The sequence below is a fragment of the Lynx canadensis genome, chromosome B2 (genome assembly GCF_007474595.2).
Source record: "Lynx canadensis isolate LIC74 chromosome B2, mLynCan4.pri.v2, whole genome shotgun sequence".
Lineage (NCBI taxonomy): Eukaryota > Metazoa > Chordata > Mammalia > Carnivora > Felidae > Lynx > Lynx canadensis.
The window spans coordinates 3,201,513-3,207,888 of NC_044307.1; the positions used below are offsets into that span (position 1 = coordinate 3,201,513).

The 6,376-nt window shown below is 49.3% G+C and overlaps 1 non-coding gene across 1 annotated transcript; it reads left to right on the forward strand.

Moving 5' to 3' along the window:
* Window positions 1–4,364: 4,364 nt before the first annotated feature.
* On the forward strand, window positions 4,365–4,437 carry TRNAV-UAC. Its single transcript has one exon. It is a non-coding gene; the product is annotated as a tRNA-Val (tRNA).
* The last annotated feature ends 1,939 nt before the right edge of the window (window positions 4,438–6,376 follow it).

Below are 6,376 nucleotides of genomic sequence, written 5' to 3' on the forward strand. Positions count from 1 at the left end.
CCTTTTTGAGTTTATGTTCAGTTGTATCATATTTATACCGTTTTCTGTGAGTTGTAGCAACTTGTCAGAAACTCACTTGATTTTGTGACCAAGAGACGATATCTGTGTTTCTGAGCGTGTACTTAAACGGAAACCTCCAACATTTAAAGAAGATGCATTCTTCAATGCAAGAAAGGTTTAAAATTTTTCAAATTAAAAATGGGTTAAATTCCTATTTCATGGCGACTCTCGCCATCTAGAGGACGCGTTGGTTATTGCAACACATTTTAATTTTGTTTCTTCTTTAAATCCTTTGTCCACAATCGGGAGTCACTAGCCGGTCAAGCCCTTTTCTACATATGGGCGATAGAGCAGTGAACAAAAAATAGACAAAACTTTCTTTTCTGACAGAATTTGTGTTCTAGAGGGAGGCGAAGAAAACACGTTCCAACGATTTGCCCCAACCCCTTAACCCCCACTCGCCAGATAGATAAGGGGGGATGTAAGAACGAATCCGACTACTGCCGGGTTACAAACCCACGGGGCGACCTTCTGAGCTGATTTCCTGCCCTGGAGCAAGACTGTCACGCGTCGCTCTGTTATGTCTAACTTGGCTCAGGACAGCAAGCAGAGATGAGCACACACCGAGGCAGATTTGGGGCCGCCCTGCTTCCAGCGTGCCCAGACCAGCCACTGTCAGGCCCTTTCTTTCCAAGACAGTCTGGACCCCAACAGATCTGTTGCTCGGTGGGGAGTTCCGCAGGAGGACACTTTACTCCTGGCACAGTCTCGTCCCGTTCGCGGATTGACCCGCTGGGTTAAAACCGCCTTGGTCTCTGTCAAGACAGAAGGACTGAGAAGAGGGTGCGGAGAAGGAGAAACCGGGGCAGAGTGTGACAGATAACCCCATGGGATGCTGTGGGATCTGGGCTTGGCGCAGGGCGGGGGTCTTAGCAGAGTCACACGACCTGTCCTCTGACAGGTTCTGCGCCAGGTGGACGAAAGCAGAAGGGGACTGTGGCACCTGGGGCCCGAGTGCGGCTCAGCGTGGAGAGAGCAGGTGGGGCCGTCATCCTGAGACGTTTAGATGCTGCTTTGTGCGTTCTGAGCGACAAGGGCACGTGGGTTCCTGGGCAGCCACAAAGGGCAAGACGCTGCAGGGGTGACAGATCACTTCGGGGATCTCCTGGGGACAGGCAGATCTCTGTACACCTGCTTTCCTCTGGACACCAGCCCCGCCCCCCTGGCTCTCTTCCCAGCCAGCCTAGCCTGTACCTCACCCGGTTGGCCTTTTCTTGTGTCGCTTGAGGGTTATGCTTTCCCTTCGTCCCCAGGTCCTGCTGCCATTCCTCTCCTGGTACCAGCTCGTTTGTTTACGGTACGGCCATTTTGAGGTGTATTTTTTGCAAAGTTGAAATTCCGTGCACATATGTTACACATTTACATAAATGGCATATTATCTAGTTTTATGCCTTTCAAAGAGATTATGACTAGGTAAGCCAATTTGACAACAAATTATGTTTAAAAAAAACATACTGACTTCAAGGTCCATCAGGGTTGTCCTGTGCTCCGAAGTCGTTGCTTCTAATGCCGTATAAATTCCCATAGTGGGCGCTCCCACTGTTTCCTCTCTTCCATCCCAGTGATGGACTCACCCAGGTTGCCTCCACTGCCCCCCGCAGGCCCCCTCCCCCAGTTCCAAATAACACCGCCTTTTCATCCACCCCCTTTACATACATGGTGGAGAGTTTCACTGGGATGTGCGTGTAGGAGCAGAATGGCTAAGTAATCCCAGCGTGCTCTCCAGTCCACACTCCACCGCTCTGCACGCCCCTTTATCTTGGTCTCGACGCTCAGCACGAGTCAGCTTTCTACTTTGTAATCTAATATGTGTAGAGCGATGCGTCTCATCACTGTTGCTTCAAAGTTTGCGTTTATGTTTTCTAAAGATTTTGAGCATTTGTTTGTGTTTGTTGGCCATTGGCATGGACTCTTATAATCCGCCTGTGTTCTTACTGAGGCCGATGGATCTTTCATGTTGATTCGCAGGGGCTTTTGGTGTATCGTGGTTATTAGACCGCTGTGAATCTGGGATCTGGAAAGATCGTCCCCCGTTATGTTACCCACTGGCCTGTTGATGGAGGAACCTAATGGCGGATCCTTACTTTTGTTAAGGGTTTGTCTTCCCCGCCCCGCCCCATGGTTTGCCCTTTTGAGGTTAGGCTTAAAGGGCCTTTCTCTGTTACTAAGTTAAAAACTGTTCTCCTCTCTCAACAAATAATGTGTCGATTTTCTTTTTCACGTTTGAGACGTCGATCCATCTACTTTTCTAGATAAGTGTGTTGGTTTTTTATGACAATCTGTTGGAATTGTGTCTTCCAGCTGTCAAGAGTTTTTTGGTTTGGTAAGGGTGCCCAGCAGGTGAACTTGCTCAGTTAGCGTCCTACGTTTCCTTTCTCTTAGCTGCTTCACATTTTTTACGCAATTACATATTTCATAAAATTATGTGTTTTTCCCGTTAGAACATATGTCTGCAAGGTTGGGGAGAATCCGATTATCCCCTAACACACAGTACAAGTCATAGCATGGAAAGAATCTATTTTAATTTTTATTATTTTTTAGAAGTTTATTTATTTATTTTGAGAGAGAGAGAGAGAGAGAGAAGGGCAGAGAGAGAGAATCCCAAGCAGGCCCTGTGCTGTCAGCACATGGCCCGATGCAGGGCTCGATCCCACATACCGTGAGATCATGGACCTGAGCCAAAATCAAGAGTGAGACGCTTAACCGACTGAGCCACCCAGGCGCCCCTGTAAAGAATATATCTTAATAAAACACCGTTTGAATGATATTTTATGAATTTCCCAGCAGACAACCTTGCAAAGATTTGGTTTTTGTTTATATTCTTGTAAGCCTGGGCCTAAGTTGCGTAGACCTCTGACGTCAATCGCAGGCTCCCTAAACTGAAAACAAGTATTTTGGTTCCTGGGAGAAAAAGATAGGAGGATCCCAGTTCTCAGTTGCTGTGACGGATGAGTGGGTAGGGTTCTGAACTTAAAGTCTGCGGGGGTCCAGTCCTTGCTTGTGGCACATAACCTTGTCTTCTAATTGGTCCTTTTCAATACGGACTGGAAACCCCTCTTATTGGTTCCGGAAAACCTATGCATTTCTGTTTTTGTTCTCAGGCTCTTTGCTTATTTTTCTCTCTCCTGTAATCCTGCACCTCAGGACAAGAGCTGGGGGCAAAAATCCTGCTAGGCAGCGTTTAATGGGGGCACGACTGGATCTTTGCATCGAGGTCTTCGCCCACCGCGGATTCGGCATAACCGTCTCAAGTCCATCAGCGTCTAAGTCTGCTGTAATTTGATTCTAAGCAGAAATGAAAACTGAGAAGAGCCTGAACAACACCAAGGAACACCCGGGATTACGTGGCCCACACACAGCGTCCTCGGCCTCGTGGCCCTCACCGGTGACTTGACTTTCAAAAGGCTCCCAGCCCTTCACCGAGGCTCTGGAGAGTGGGGCCTGAAGTTTGCCCGAGACGGTCACAGCCGCATTGTGTCAGAGGAAGGGAGAGAGAGAGAGAGAAAGATTGTGTAAGGGAGGTAAAATCTCTCTTCTAAGCTTTTAGGGTTTCTGGCCGGGCCTACAGATTAAACTGATATAAAACAGGTTGATAGAAACACACATTTCATGAAGCAATTCTGACATGGGGGGGGTGGCTCACACAAAGTCTCAAAGCAATTAGAGCCCGGTGCTCACGTGCTAGGTTGCACGCACGTTGGGAAAGCCGGGCAAGAGAAGGGGTTTGGGCCTAGGGCAGTGAGCCGGGGCCAAGTGAGTAGCAGGTAAGGGTTGGTTTAACCGGGTTCGGTGCAGATTTCTCCTGGCCTGGTCTCGGTGATCAGAAGGGTCCTTCCCCCTGGGACAGGGAGAGCGCTTCTCACCTGGCTCCTTTACCTCCTGCTCTCAGGAGGAAAAAGGCAAGCGAGAGAGTTCTTCCTTCCCCTCCTGTTTTTCCAGCGCCTTTAACTCAGAATAATCAATATGCCAGACATGCGTACTTGGGGGTCGCGGCTCGAAACCAGGCGCGTCTTGAACCAGCGGAGGAGCCCGGAGTAGCCCAGGCGCGCCCCGAGGGGGCACCAGTCGAGAACGCTGCCGCCCCTAGTTTCTTCTCGCGTGTTCCCACGGGACTTGGCTCGAGGATATTTCAAGCCGGGGCGCGAGCGGGACGCGCCGGGGGCGCAGTCCGGGGCCGCGACTCCCTCGGCGCGGACGGGCTCGTTCTCTTTCCGGGGCGGTGGGGGGACTAGAAACGGTTTTCCTTCGACGTGTTTGCTCGGAAACTTTTGTATGGAGAGACCTGCAGGCCTCTGCCGGCTTGCGGTTCCATAGTGTAGTGGTTATCACGTCTGCTTTACACGCAGAAGGTCCTGGGTTCGATCCCCAGTGGAACCAGCTCCGGCGGCGCTTCTTTTCCGCGCCCGGTCGGACGCAAACCGAGCGGGCTTGCCCTTCAGTTTCAATTTTAGCGGCTTTTTATTTTTTTTTATTTTTTTTTAAACTTTAGGCTTTGACAGCGCCGATGGAAAACCAGAACCGCGGACCGCTTGGGAGATTCACCTTCATACATCGCTCAGCTGGAGGCGGGTGCAGCAGCGTCAGGGGGTCCCAGAAAAAGAGTCTCGTTTCCTGCCACGTCCAGCCGCCGTCAGAGGCAGAAAGGAACCGGCGTCCGTGAAGCCCGAGTTTTCTCCCCAAAACACCGAGCGCCCGATGTGCAGGGATTCCTAAAACCGCAAACCTGAGCGAGGGATTCAGGTCAGCAGTGCGCAGCCTGGGCCTCCGGGCCGGGGCGACTCGCCTCCCGGCCGCGAGCGCCGGACGCGGTGGGGGGGTAGGGGGGGGGCGGTTCTGCGCTGCAAACAAGGGACACCGACCTCCCGGGGCCTCCCGGGCCGGCTCCAGTCCTCCTCCACCACAGACACCCGGAGCTGACAGTCCCCTTGCGAGTGCTCTGCTCTTGACTAGGCACGGAGAAGCCAGCGTTGTTACGTATTTGAAGACTATGTTACAGAAAGGGAATAAAAGACGGGGGAAAAGAGCCGTGAGGATCAAGGCTACGATAGAACCATGCGGAGAACAAACGGATATGCCCAGAGAGGTGGGAGACCGCACTGAATGCCGGAACAGGCCTGTCGACACGGGGAAAGAGGCTTCTGTAAAAGAAAGAGGTATTAGCAGAAATGAAAAATCCACAAAGCGGATCATAAAGTGTGGTAGTATCCTGGAAGATCAAAAACGTAGTGCTGAAGGAGAGGAAAAAAAATAAGTATGATAGAGGGAAAGCCGAGGATGTGCAAAATTCAAGTAATATTACTTCTAGAAATAATAGGGAAAATGCAAGGAAGAGAACCCCCCCGAATCAGGAACATATCCCAGCCCTACGCAAAAAATTCTAGGTGGTCAGGGATCACTGAATATTCAGTAAAAAGGATAAAAATAATCTGATACTTAACTACTGAGGAAATAGAAAAGAGCCTAAAATATTCCAGAGAGGGAGGGAAAAGAAAACACAAAGTAGATCCGTTGACAGACTCACTGACTTTTCAAGATTGAGGCCAGAAGCTAGAAGACAGTGAGGCAACGGCTTCCAGTCTTCAAGAAGACCAAATCCACCGTAGATGTCACATGAAACCCAAGTATCCGTCAAGTATGAGCATGGGAGGCGTTTTCAAAAGTGCTTTGCCCTGTGAAATTTACCTTTACTCTTGCCTTCCCCAGGATCTAGGTAAAAATGAAAATGCAAGTTGAGAAACAGGGAGACTGGGGATACAGAAAGGTCCAGATGCAAATGTGAGGCAAGAGGGGGGTGGGATTGCGGGGGTTCAGGAAGGTCTGGGGAGGAATTCTTCCCGGAGGTGCAAAGCTGAGAGAAACTGGGATGTGGAGAGACACCCTCGAAAGAGATTTCAATAACTTGTGCGTGAATTTGGGGTTGAAATAAGACCTATAGAAAGCCGTGCAAATAAAATTAAGGTCACTCATTCCTTGTGGGAGGAGCAATCATGGTCTGTTAGGACGATTTCAAACTGGAAAGGAATATATAAGAATTGAAAAGGAATAAATAAGGAATCATTAGTTGCAGATAATATGATATTATCCATAGAGAAAAGAGAGGATCGAGGAACGTTTAAAGTCAATACCTGAGTTTAGCACGCTTGCTACTTTGCGTAATTTTAATTCAGAAACATACAGAAAATAAGGCCTAAAAAATTATACCCAAGAATGAATCTGACAAATTATGGATAATGTTTACACAGGAAGAGTCCTAAAATATTATGGACAGATATGAAAAACTGCTTAAGTCACCACAGAGAAACACTGTATCAAGGGG